Here is a 15,702-nt window from a genome sequence, read left to right on the forward strand (position 1 = left end):
ATTTGGATCTATGTTTTCTCTAATTATACATGCAATTTGTTTTTCCAAAGCATTCATCCTAACTAGCATACAATTGAACAAAATGACTAGTTAGATAACTTACCTCTTAATAGGACTTGTAGTTCTTGGCCTTCAAAAGCTTTAGCACCTCAAATGTGATGCCTCTAATGTGTCACAAACACCAAGTGCAAAAGGAGGCTTAAGAGAATAAGTTGCTTAGCACAGAATCGATTCACACACTCCAAGAATGTATGTGGCAACCGATTTTAGCTCTAGGGAGTCCCTTTTATAGTGTGGCAAGTGCTAAGGTTACATCCATGAAAACCCTAATGCACCATGATTCTTCATATAACTTAGGCTCCTTGGGTTAAACCTCCATGGACTATCCATGTTGGCTTAGCGCATCCTAATTAATCATGGATCCTTGGTCCACACTATAAGAATCATTGATTTACCAAATCAGTCCCCATATATTTAATTCGTATTTTTTTTATCACTAAGTTAATTCCAAATTAATTCTTGATCAATACTAATTAAATAATATGATTTCATATTAATATATTATACTTGTAATATATTAACAAATCACAAATAACCTTATGCTTAAAAATCCATCCTATCAAATTTCATTGGTGAAGGCAACCCAAAAGGAACATGCTACTCTCGGGTCAAGTACATACCAATTATAGTTATGGGCTTAGACACTTAATCCAAAAGGTTTATCACATAAAGTTGTCAACGTTACGTGCATGCATGGCTTATTGGTGTTCTAAATATCAAAAAAAAAATTAACAAAGGGTCTTAAAACATGCATGAGTCCATAAGCACCTCCAAGCTTGTATTTTTATGGACAAAGGGACCAAACGAACCCTAGATCTACCATCAATCACTTATTGAGTGAATAAAGAGGCTCAACAATCACTCCAAGGACTCAAAAAGGCACAAAATTGCACATAACTAGATCTAACATCATAGATTAGAAAGATGGAAGCTTTTTACCTCAAAAGGTTGGCAAATGATAAACTAATCTTGGATCCTCAAGCTCCAAGCACAACTCCAAATGGTCCACTTCTTCTTCTCCTTCACAAATCACCAACAAACACACTTTATGGCTCAAAACTCTCAAGAACTCACTAGGTTTTCGATTTCTGGACAAGGGAGGGTGGAGGTTGGCTAAACATCACCAAAACATGTTATCATAAGGTTTAAATAGGGTGCAACATCGTAGAAATTAGGGTTTCATAATCCACATGTACGCCATGCATACTCCACGTATGCCCAGCGTACTCCAACTTTCCGGAAGTTAGCAAATCTGGCTCTTGGGGACCAATTTTGGAAAACATTAACACACTAAAGGGTCTAAACTGAAAACTACTTTGAATCTAGTGTTACAATTAAAATGACCATAATCCCCATTATCACCAATATGATACCCTCATTTTTAGTAAATATCATAAAATGGCCATTTAACTCTCTAAAAGCTAATGTAGGACTATTCCATTTGATAAACATTTTGCCAATTAGATTAAATGTCTCGAGTTCTAAATCGGACATTGGCGAATTTTAATAACTTGGTGATACTAACTTTTAATCACTAACCAACCGTTAAAAAAATGATAATAAATGAATAAATAAAAATAAATCAAACTCGCTAAAGAGGCTCATTAATTTGTATATATACTTTTACCGTCAAAAATAACATGTGAAACATATTAAAATTTATGGTCATGACACTACAACTTGATTAATTCATATAGTCATTATGTTAGAGAGCATAAGTTCGAACGGTATTAGTCCTAATCATTTGTTTTAACTTTCAAAAAAAACTCGTGAAATACTTGGAACTGTAGTTAATATGTGAAGTCCTTATGTTTAAGCTTGAGTTCGAACCTCACATACAAACCCCTGTGCATAACCAATTGTACTAAACCCATCTTCAAATAAAATCTAAAATCCTCAAAATTTAATATTTTTTTGCACGTTATAGGTGTAACAAAAAAAGTATCCATGAGCCTCTTTAGCAAGTTTGATGATCATTTTGTTATATTTTCTACAAGAAAGGTTGCATACAATGAAGGACCAAAATACGATGAAGATCACTTACAAAAAGTAAACAAGAGTCATTGATCTTGAAAAAACATATGTTATAATTTTCTTATACGAGCTCTCTATACGACTATAAGAATGTATCATAAAAGTACTTGTTCATTTAACCCCAAACATATAATTAAACAACTATGGATAAAGTTGAATTGGTTCAATAAATAGATGTCAGACAAAAATAAAATGTAACAAACTTAAAATTTAATATATGTCTTTTTGCAGGTTATAGGTATAAGAAAAAAATGTATGCATGAACCACTTTAGCAAGTTTGATGATCATTTTGTTATATTTTCTAAAACAAAAGTTGCATACAATAAAACACCAAAATACGGTCAAGATCACTTACAATAATAAACAAGAGTCAATGATCTTGAAAAACATATGTTGTAATATTCTTATACAATCTCTATATACGTTTATACGGATGTATCATAATAGAACTTGTTCATGTTACCCGTAACATATAATTAGACAACTCTAGATAAAGTTGAATTGGTTTAACAAATAGTTACATTTTAAACACATAAAACTGCTACATAATGACATTTTATCTCAAAAATTTCACTTTAGATAACATATTCTTGTTTTTCTATTTAAATTATTATATATGTAAATAAACGACATTAATTGAGAACAAAAATAATCAGATCAGACATTTGTCATTCATCCTTGTTTTGTTGAAGTGTCTCTCTTGTTAATTTGTTATCAACATGTGGTTGATGTGACATTTTATTATAAAATTGAGAGATTCCAATAATAGTGAATGACTAAATGTCAAAGATTACTCAGAATCGGTATAGAAAATTGGTGAAGTAAAATTGTAGGTAAAGAGAAAAAATTAATAAATTGACAAATATTCCCTTACATGAGGAGCATGTAACTCATTTAAATGTTGAAATATACCGATAATTAATTAATTCAATGGATCAAATCAACAAATAAGATTCAATTTTAGACCAGCTGTGCAAGTGAAAAAAAATGGATCAAACTTGCACTTTTTGATAAACCACATGAACCAAAACTGCAATTATAAGTATAACAATAATGCAACTTTATGGTTGTTAGACAAAGTTACTATTATTAATGACAAAAATGAAAAATTGGTCCCTGTGGTATTTAAAAAACTTTGGATAGGGTCCAAAAAGTTTTCAACTTGCATGGATGGTCCAAAATCAAGAATTTTCTTTGGTTTTGGTCCTGAAATAGTTAAAAGGACTATTTTGCCCTTATTACTATTACTTTTTATATTTTTTATTTGTTTTAGTATTTAAATAATTATAAAAAAATGAAAAATAAAATAAACCCTCTCTCTCTCTCTCTCTCTCTCTCTCTCTCTCTCTCTCTCTCGACAGTCCTTCCACCATTGATGGTGACCCTCACCCCCAATTTGCCATCCATAGTAGAGATGGATCTTCAGCTGATATCGTGGATATGGGTCGAAGGTGGTGAAGGAAGGCATGACGGCTAACGATCAACCCTGATCCATACGAAGCATTCATAACCCTAACTCCTTCTCCGTTTACACAATCACCGATCACTCTCTGAACCACCCTAATTGTTGCGGCAACATTAACGTGTGACCTCCCTAAAAGTCCAAGAAACGCACCCATTGTTGTCTCTACCCCATAAGTGCTTACTACCTGTAAGTGTGACTCCATTGTTGATACCCAAACACCCTCCTGGGATCCCCTTATTTACCACCATGTCCTTTAGCTCCTTTTCTGCTTCTTTGTATCTTCCTAACCCTAGCTAAGCCTTCATCGCTAAAGTGGTGAAGGTAGGTATGGAGGCTAATGATTAGATCCACACGAAGCATTTCTAAGTTCTACCACCATTAAATTCCTACCTGGGCCTTATTTATCGATGATTCTTGCAACCATAACCAACGAAGCCGATTCAGAGGCCGCTTAACCCTAGCAAAAAGTTCCTCTGCCGTCGATTCAAGTACTTTAACATCGATTGAAGCTCTGGTAAACTCTAGATCATTGGTCATCCGTTTATTTGATCTACACCCTTCTCCTTACTCTGCGTTTCATTCATGTTTCAATTTCATTTTCCTCACTTAGGATTTGTTCAGAAACTGATGATTCCTCCCTAGAATCACCTATTACTGTGTTATCTTGAGTTGAAAACATTGATAGTATGTTGATGTTTTTGTTTTCTTCTGTGATTCCAGTGAATTGTGATCTTGTTGCTCTTTCAATAAATCCAAGATTTGTAAGGAATGGAGCAGGTCTTAATTGGTGATTCCTGAGAACTAGTAAAGTCCCGTGAATTTAAAGATCTATTATTGAGAGATTAAACTTTGGTGGTGAATTTAAAGGGGTGTTATAGGAAGAATTCTTGGTAAACCCGTATTTGTCTTTGAAATGGACAGGAGGTCATAATCAGTGGTGGTTGTGGTGTTGCCGGAAAAATGGAGGTGCGATGAATGGAGATGATGACGAATGGGGTTGGGACCAAATCCGATTGGGGGTGTAGAGAGAGAGAGGGAGAGAGAGAGAGAGAGAGTATAAAAATAAATATGGAAAAATACAAAAAAAAGAAATTAGAAGGGCAAAATGGTCATTACAAGTGCTTCAAGGACCAAATTCACAGGAAATTCATAATTTTGGGACCAAATTCACCGAAAATTCTTGATTTTGGACCATCCATACAAGTTGAAAACTTTTTGGACCCTAACCAAAGTTTTTTGAATACCACAGGGACCAATTTTGCAGTTTTGTCATTATTAATAGTACAAGTTATAATGGACACTGTGCAAATATGTTAATGTGTAAAATTCAACTTTAATCCATTAACTTTGTGTAATTTAATTTCACTTATAACACTTCTATTTTATAAAATGATATTTTTCATCTCTTTACTTTTTAAAATATCACTTTCACCCATCCACCTTTAACTTTGTAAAATTTCACCCTTTCGTTTTCTAAACTTTCGTGCTTATCTTATGCTATATATAAATACGATTTTACCTCATCTATTTTGTAAAATGTATTTTCCACCTCATCTCAATACAGAAAATCACTATACTTAATACTACAATTGTTAATGTATAATGTACTAGTATGTCAACACGATAAAGTGGAACTTTAATTACCCAAATTTGTAAAATTTGTTATTTGCAAACTTTAATCCCTCAACTTCGTATAATCTATCATTAGCAACCCCTGCATTTTGTAAAATGATATTTTTATCCCTTTACTTTTTAAAATATCACATTCACCCCTTCCACCTTAAACTTTGCAAAATGTGATTTTTACCCCTATGTTTTTCACTCATAATACACAACAAAAACATGTAAAAACATGTTGCAAAGCCCGAGCTCAATTACTAGTTTACCCTGATGAATATTTGGTTTTGTGTGACTAAGGGAATTTATATATATATATATATATATATATATATATATATATATATATATATATATATATATATATATATATAGATATATATAGATATATAATTCTAAAAAAACATATTAATAATGTGGTGACATATAATTATTTATCTTTCACTATATTTTATTTTATTTTTCGTTAACTCTTAATGATGAACCTATCAAATTATATATGAGAGTATTTAACATACCATCAACACCTTAGAGAAACTAAAAACTATAATATTTTAACCAAAGTGTTATTTCATTATATTTATATTTATTTGATAATAACATAATGTCAGTGAGATAACATTGCAGACGAATTGTTAGGAACGGAAACCCTAATCGCTAATTTCAAAAAGGACTTGCAGTGCAAGCCTACAGTACAGATGTAGTAGTGGTTGTCGACATTGTTTATGGTAAATCTAGTGGGGCTGGTGGTTTGGATTAAGATTAGATTTTGGGTGTTGCATGTGTCGTATGCCTCCTTCGTTACTTCTGCAACATTATGAAATCCATCGGTAAAATTAAATATTAGAGTATCATCAATTATGAAGGTATGGTTTAGAGACCACATGGCATAGAAACCGGCATTTTGTGGCACTGCCCAGCCGAAGGAATCGCCGACAACATGCTCTGTTGCTACCGAGTGATTGAACTCCATGGATGAAACTACCATGGCTATAATCAGAAACAAACTTGGCTTTAGGTTTGCCATTCTTGATTAAATAAATATATGTTCTTAAGCTTTTGATGGATCTCTCGAGTAAAACTTTTCGTCTTATGCTATGAGAGAATAAGTTTTGGGTGTATTTATAGAAAGGTTAGAGTTGTATATGTTTATTTAAGAATTTAATGCTAATTAATTTTAGGTATTCACATAGTTACATTTGTAGATATTTATTGCAACATTAATAGTTATTAACTCCAAGTATTTGTAGGTAATTTAGACATGAATAATAAATATTTTTTTATCATGGATTACAATTGATTACATGTGTAAAGATGAAATACTTCTATATAACCGATTACTAAACTATAAATAAAGGTGTCTTGTTATGGGATGATTTTTCTTCAAAAATTTATTATATGATATAAAATCACTTATTTTGACAAAAATCGATTTTTTTAAATATCATTGGCTTTATAAAATAAAATTGTGTTATGTGTTATAAAATTAGGGTATGAAAAGACTTGGAAATCTTGAGAATCGTGTTAAACACTTTCAGATTAAAGTATTTTGGTGGTACTCCCAACCTTTAATCGGATAAGACTCAGAAGAGTTTCTAGAATAAAATAGAGTAAATTACATGAATGGTCCCTATGGTTTGGGGTAATTTACATGTTTGGTCCCTAACTAATTTTTTTAACTCGGAAGGTCCCTACTGATTGTTTTTATTACGTATTTGGTCCCTATTATTTGTTTTTGTTACGCGCTTGGTCTCTGTCATACCTAAAAAGACTATTATTTAAATATGAAAAAATGATGTGGTACGTAAGGTAAGGTGAGAAGGGTGAGATTATGGGTGTGTTTATTTAAATAAATTAAAAAAATAAAGGAAAAAATAGACTTTTTATGTAAGACAGGAACCAAGAGCGTAACAAAAACAAACAGTAGGGACCTTCCGAGTTAAAAAAAATAAGTTAGGGATCAAACGCGCAAATTACCCTAAACCATAGGGACCATTCGTGTAATTTACTCAATAAAATATATGAAGTTATGATTTCGTGATTGTTCTTGTACCAGGAAAATAATGACCAAAGAATGATTATGTATATCATTTGTCTGAAAACTGTCAAGGCTTTTTTCTTTGTCCAAAAACTACTCCTACTGTCAAAACGGTTTATAACAGTCACAAACTATCACTAAAACCGTCCCTTGGACCCCGGTCCCAGGGGCGCTGCCCCCGGACCCCCGTTCGGTTAGGGGCTTCGCCCCTAAATGACAGTCTACTTTGAATCTTGAATAAACTCAAACAAGTGTGCATTCCGGACCTTCCTTACTTGTTTAATATTCATCAAAATTGATTTTTGGTCAACAAGTCAATCTATTACACTTAAATACACATTGATGATGCAAAATCACCAACATATGGTTTGTCTCCCCTAATTTTGTTACGCTTCAAATAAAAAAAATAACAATAATCCTTAATTTGAATCGAAAATACATATATTAGACAATTATCTATTTGCTAAACGCAAGTTTTCATTCAATTTACTTATGCAAAAAAAAAATTATTTACTAATACATCAAAAACAACCATAATCCCCATTATCACCTATATGATACCCTCATTTTTAGTAAATATCATAAAAATGGATACTCGTTAAAAACTAATGTAAGACTAGCCCACTTGACAAAGATTTTGCCTATTAGATTGGCGAATTTTACTAACTTTGTGATACTCACACTTAATCACTAACTAACCATTTAAAAAACGATAATAAACCAATAAATAAAAATAAATCTAACTCACTAAAAAAGGCTCATTAATTTGTATATATATACTTCTAGCGGCACAAATAACATGTGAAACATATTAAAATTTATGGTCATGAGACTAGAACTTGATTAATTCGTATAGTCATTATATTGGAGAGCGTGAGTTTGAACTCTATTAGTCCTGCTCATTTTTTTTAAACTTTCAAATAAACTCGTGAAATACTTTGAACTGTAGGTTATATGTAAAGTCCTTATGTTGAAGCGTGAGTTCGAACCTCACATATAAACCCATATGCATTAACCAATTGTGCTAAACCCTTCTTCAAATAAAATATAATTACCTCAAAATTTAATATATATTTCTTTTTTCTTGCAGGTTATAGGTGTAAGAAAAAATGTATCCATGAGCCTCTTTAGCAAGTTTGATGATCATTTTGTTATATTTTCTAAAAGAGAGGTTGAATACAATGACAGACCAAAATACGGTCAAGATCACTTACAAAAACTAAACAAGAGTCATTGATCCTGAAAAGCACATATAATTTTCGTATACGAGCTCTCTATACAACTATAAGGATGTATTATAATAGAACTTGTTCATATTTGATGGGTTTGAGCACTACAACAATCATATGGTGTACATGTAAACCCTAAAGATGTGAATGTAGTTTGTCTAATGTACATGAAATAATCATCCAAATCTCATAAACCCTAGATCTAGCATATAATAATCGAAATTGACAAAAGAATAGACTTTACATCTTACCGTGATTGTTATGTTGCAATAACAATATGAATCCTTCTTGTAATTGACTTCTGAAAGCCTAGTGCCTCAAATGTTGTACCTCTAATGGAGTCACAAACACCATATGCAACAAGATGAACAAGGAATGAGGGAGGAGGCACCAAAAACGTCCTAGGGTTGCTCTTAGAAGGTTAGGGATGCTTTCTGGCTTGCTAAGGGTTCCTTTTATACTTAGGCTATTAGGGTTTTCAACCAGGAAACCCTAATCTAACTGGTTAGGCCCTAAGCAGCCCATGGACTCCCTCTTTAAAGGCCTTGAACGAATTCTTATGGGTTTCCCCATAGATTTCGCTTACTCCAACTTCTATGCAGTCCATTAGCCCATTTATGCAACTATCAATGATTTGCATAACAGTCCCCTTTATTTAATTAATCTCTTTTGGCCACAAAATTAATTCTTATTAATTCTTTACTAATATTAATTAAATAATATGATTTCTCTTTTAATATATTATTCATATAATATATTAATAAATCATAATTAATCATTTTTCTCCTTAATTCATCCTATCAGTTGTTGTGGTGAAGGCAACCCAAAAGGACCATGCTCACAATCGGGTCAAGTACATACCAAAATAGTTATGGGCTTAGACACTTAATCCAACAGTCTCCCACTTGGATAAGTCTAATTACTATATTGTGTATGACTTTGGAACCTGATCAACAATCGTAGCTTTCAAAAGCCGTTGTCCAACTCTGATCATATTAGAAACATGTCCTTTAGATAAGGGATCATATTTTTTTCCATTCTAGATATCGTATAGAAATGAGACACGGATTATAATCATTCTCTCAGTTTATGTGTTGTTTCCCGATTTCCGATTTATGACGACTGATAACAGACTACAATTGAACACATCAACTTAGTCCCGGCATGGCCAAGCACTTAGGGTGTCATCACTAAATCATCAAGGGGCCTACATATATCGATTTTATCCCCCTTTGGGTAAAAGAAACGGATAAACTTTGACTCAGTGTTCGCTTGTACCTACTCATCAAATCACACACAATAATATGTTTTATAACACCAAGTTACTGGTGCGTTTACATATTATCAATGTGCAACCAATTTGCAGAATACAACCCACACGTCTCGGTTTCAAGAATATAAGATATTATTATCTCACCAATCACTCGTCATAAAATCCATGAAGCGATCCAAGTGAGCGTGGGTTTAATCCAATTCTCAAATCATATTCATCAGCACTCACGAACATTGCAGCAAACCTTCGCTATGTCTAATACACTTTAGACAATCTACAAGCCAATTCATGACAGTCTTCTTTCATACCTACTTCCAAAGCATGAGCGACTGTGGATGGTTTGAATAATCTTATTATTCGGGAAGTCAAAACATTCAAAGTGAAACACAAAAATAATCGAATCCAATATGGCCCCAAACTTTTGAGTATAAATAAAAATCCTTATATTTAGTCATCGTATTGATTATACATTATTCATTGTATAATATTTCGGATAATCAACTTATTACTCGAATTATAACGGCAGTTATCCCATGCACCAAGCACGTATACTCTGTTTACCTATGGTCCATATTTTGTGAAATAGATCAATTGAAAACATTTCCAATGATGCTCATTCCACAATTCCTAATCCTTATTATTAGTGTAAGAATATAAAATTCTCGTTACTATTAGAATATGTTAGATTCTAACATTTTATGTAATGATCCCTTTTGTAATCTTATTGCACAAAAGTCACCAAGACTTTGCCAATGAAATTACAAAGTTCTCTATAGGGGATTGTTACAAGACAATTACATAGACGTGAAGTCTCACATTCAAAGTACATTCCTTTGAACATCCTTCTTGCATAAAAGTTTCTAATCACAGATTCAATATCCAACTCCCAATATGGAAACATTTCCATATTTCCCATACTACAACTCATTATTAATAGAATCACACCGAATCATAATCATGTCACTATGGTTCATTCATTACTATACTTTCAACTACTCATAAGCGACCAATCCTTAGCGAACCTTAGATTTTCGTTGACAGTTGTTCAATTATTTTAGCTAAACCGGTTCTAGTCCCTTTTCCCTCTTAATGCCCTAGGCATTTGTAAAATTTTAGAATGGTCGAATATTACAGCATATGCAATCGATCCTATACCCGAAGTGTATGGGACACGATTCACAGTGAAAAACGTGATACTTTACCAGTTCCTTGCTATAATATTGCCATATAGAATCCTTTTTATTTGAATCTTTTTAGCATTATATCCATATATGTCCTTTGACTAAATTTGATTAAAATTTCTCGATCACAACCTTTAGATTTGAAATGAAGTATAATATTCTCTCCCTTAATTATAACAAAACAACTATTCAACCTTTGTAACTTTGTGAATTGAAACTTTGTTTTCTATAATTAATATTGCTAACTTGCAACACTTAAAATAATAATCATGCTCCCACTAACATGGTAATTATATCCATACCAACATAACATTTATGCTCCCACTAGCTTTGACACGTATTTAGAAAACAGTTGGACTTCTAGAAATCAATACTTATTGACTTCCAAAGTTCATATCTCTAATACGATATGCTTTGATAAGCCTTTATCTAAGCTTTTCAAACTCATACATCTTTCCTTAGAAAGCTCATATGTGTGTTTAAACCATTTTAGAACTTATAGGAGTAAGTCTTAAATGTTCAAACTAATAGTCAAATCTCACAATTTGAACTATGAAAAGGGATGCCCTAATCATAACTGAATTTGAGAATGCAATTTACACAATCGCTATCTCCTTAAAATTTCTCTTAGTGAAAGCGTTTTCTCACAATCATTTTCATGAATCAGAGAGAAACCTTATGACACTTAGATTTTATGGTGTATGTATTCCTATCCATGTGAATTTGTCATAACCATAATCATAAGACAAGGTTTAAGACAAATCCAAACTCATATGGACTGAACTTGTTTATTCCTAATTTCTTGCCATCAAGGGTCCCACCATTGCTTCCAAGTTATTTAGCAGCTCACCTATACTAGTTAATGTACTTTCATTGAACAAGGTGCTTGACCTTATGCAGTCAATTGAGAACTCGTAGAACTCATACGCATAAGTAATTTTACTGGAATAGCATAGAAATAATTTTTTTTGTCAACATGATAGGTTACAAGCCTCAAGTTGTGCGCTAGTGTCTAATAGGTTTACTCTTGATTATTTCTTGAACCTTTTCAAGATCATTTAGACTTCCACTGACCTCTTGACATATAAGATTCTCTTATCAAAAAACGTTTCTTGACAAACAAATATTCAAGAGTTAGTACGGATTCTTATCAAGACAAACACTACACACACTTGGTATTAGTTGGTCTTTGTCTTATCCAAGACATCACAATTTACTAATCTGCAAGAGTAAGAAAAACAATTTTCTGCTTCACATTTGATGAGTGTGTTAGAACTTCTTAAGATGTGTCACTCAAGTCACAATCTTGGAGTATGACTCTGAGACTTGATTTTATAGGGAAGTATGATTCACCTATTGATTTCACCATTTCAACAATTTTTGATTCCTCTTCTTAGCCATACCAGTGCACTAAGGTTTACCTAGATGATCAATTGTAATATGGTTTCATAATCAATAAGAAGATCATAAAACATGATAAAAAGTACATTCCCTTCTTTCCAGATTGGAGAAATTTTTATCATTCTGCCTAATTGATTCTTCTTATTCGTTCTACTATTATTGAAACTTTTCAATAATTCAGAATTACACTTAATCTTGTAAGCATAACCATATTTACTAGACTTTTAGTAATTCATGATGAATTGTCTTATTGTTATTTGTGGTGGACTTGACCAGTGCATAACATTGTGTTCTAGTCCTTTAGTCCTTCTCTTGACTCACATACTTGTGTGATCAAGGAATTAGTCTTAATTTCCCAAGTACCAAGATTTCCATACATCACATGATTCAAATCATATGATTCCAAGCTTCTATCCAATTGATACTTGGGCGATCAGAATCTTTCCTTACTTAGAAAAATTATGACACTACCATAAAACATAACTAAGAATCACATCCACTTAATATTGCTTACAATAGAAACACACAAGCATCAATTTTCATAAATAACATTGCAAGGATATATAAATAAGACAAAACTCAAAATTTATTTTATTTATAAAAAGGTGCGGAAAAACTTCTCCTTACAATGCAAATTCAAATGAAAACTATGTTATTTCATATTCCTAAACAATCTATCATAACTAAAAAAGTAGCAGCTCCAAAAATTCGATCATCGAATCATGCGATCGAAATCCATTTCTTCGCGATCAGACTCAACTCACTTCTTCCTTTAAGCTTCCTTTCTTTTCTTCGATCCTACAACAAAATGCAACCTTATTACATCATGTATTAAGAATCTAAAACAGAAAACTCAATAGAGTTAGATAGTGGATGTTACCTGAAGCTGAGTCATAAACTTTGACTCTACCATCTCTTAGATCTCTCAGGTAGTCAGGGCAGCTTCGTAACTAATGCCCCCTCTTTTGGCAGTAGAAACATATGGATTCTTCTGGAATGGTACATGGGGCTATCTCAGACTCATCTTTCTCTTGCGTAGAGAAAAATTTTCTGGACTTCCAATGTTGCCATTGCCTATGGAAGGTTGGGATATTGATGTCCCAATCAAATTTGCTCGACCAGTGCGCCAAATCATTTTTGATTCAGCAGCAATAAGCAAATAAGTTAAATCAATGAATGTCACATCGTGTTCCATTATATAGTACTCTCTAACAAACTTACCATATGAATCCGGAAGTTACTGAAGAACCCAGTAAATAACCAACTTCCTTGAGACGTCGACACCCAACATTCCCAATCTGTCAATATGCAACTTCATATCCAAGACATGAGCGCGTACCGAATTTCCATCTTCGTGTCTTTTTGCCAATAGAGCTTGAGTGGCCTTGAACTTTTCAAGTCTTTGAACATGTGAGTCAGGTATAATTAGTGGAGGAGGTGGAGGAAGTGAAGCATGATTTCCATTTCCACAATCCAATCGTGGAACATCATCTTCAAGCGGAAAACTTTTTTCAATGGATTCAGGAAGACCATAGTTGATAGATTTTGACATCTTCAAAACGGGAGAAAATTCAAGTTAGTTGATTGGAATCCTTGATATAACACCCAAATGAATTATCAAGGCAAGGACCCAACACAATATTCTACAATTTGGAAGAGGGATGCCGTAATCCAAATTGTAGAACATTTGAAGGTAGGTAAATGACGATTTACCAATTTCCACCATGAAAAACAAGAATTGAAAATTAAGTTTTAAATGAACTGAAACTCCTAGATCTTTTGAGATTCATTGAACTTTTCAATGGCATGTTTAAATCTCGAGTGTTCCCTTCATTTGTGACTGGGATCCCGAGGATCACAAATAAGTTACGGATAACCATGAAAATACACATGGTGCCCCCAATTTTACAGTCACCTTGGTTTGTGACTGGGATCCCGAGGATCACAAATAAGTTATGGATAACCATGAAAATATACATTTGTATATAAATATATATATATATATATATATATATATATATATATATATATATATATATACACACACACACACAAATGTATATATCATTAGAAAGGTATCGGTGATGCGGTCATTATAAGACTATTGTTGAGTACTTTCGACATTAGTTTAGTATAATATAGTTAAATTTGTTTAAAATAGTATTATGAAGGAGTGTTTAGTCGTTTATATAACTATAAGGTCATTAAGTAACTATGGATGGTAGTTTTGAAAATTCAATTACTATAAATAAGAGCCTTGAGCTCTCATATTTCTTGCACCATTCTCTTGATTCAAAAGTCTTTCTCTTCTTATCCCCCGAGCATTTCGGTCCCTCATGATTTGACTTCTCTTTCTGTAGTTTTAATATAGTAAGGTGAGCGTTGAAGCACTGCACGAATCTTTCTTAGAAAGATTCAATGACGAAGTTCTGCCCCTGCAGAGCTCGACTCCTAGCTAAAACCCCCTTGTAAGTAAGTTATGCTTACCCTATTTTAAATAAGTATTGTTATTATGAACTTATAATAAATATTTAGGCTATTATTATGACTTATATAAGTGTTGTTATAATATCTTTTTAACTACTTGCGATACGGGGAATCTGGTTTAAAGGGTCGCGTAGGGTTGTTGGATTTCAGAAGTGTTATATGCCAAAATGGTCATGCCCTCCGGTGTTTTATGTCTGGCCCCTGTCTGTACATAGTGGTTCGAAAATATTGTTTAAACGTTTATATAATAATAATAATAATAATAATAATAATAATAGTAATAATAATAATAATAATAATAATAATAATAATAATAATAATAATAATAATAATTAGACACGGTAAATATTAGACTAAAATCTAGTGGTAATAATGTTAGGTTTCGTCGAAAGAAAATAAATTAATAGAAGTGAAGCGTTATCTGAGTTCGGTATCACCACCTTATCAAGTGAGTGCATAGTTACTTTTATCTTACACATAGATATGATGTATTTTATATTATCTACGTGCTATGTGTGCATATTATCTGTATACTTGCTATCTATGCTGGATGAACGATTTTATACAAGTTTTAAATGATTTAAACTGTATATGTATTTTATAACTACGAATATGTTGGCTAAAAAATGGGTAGATGAAAAATGAGAGATGAAGGATGATATGAGTGAACATAAGCAGCTATAGACTTAGTGCCTAATAAATAACATCGGCAACTATAGACTTAGTGCCAATTTAATAAACGCCGGTAGCTATGGACTTAGTACCTATTAGATAAACACTGGTAGCTATGGATTTAGTACCCGATGAATGAACTTTAGCAACTATGGAATTAGTGCTTTACGAACACTGGTAGCTATGGATTTAGTACCCGATGAATGAACTTTAGCAGCTATGGAATTTGTGCTTTACGAACAAG

This window comes from Lactuca saligna, chromosome 4 (assembly GCF_052625555.1).
Source record: "Lactuca saligna cultivar CGN05327 chromosome 4, ASM5262555v1, whole genome shotgun sequence".
NCBI classification, from domain to species: domain Eukaryota; kingdom Viridiplantae; phylum Streptophyta; class Magnoliopsida; order Asterales; family Asteraceae; genus Lactuca; species Lactuca saligna.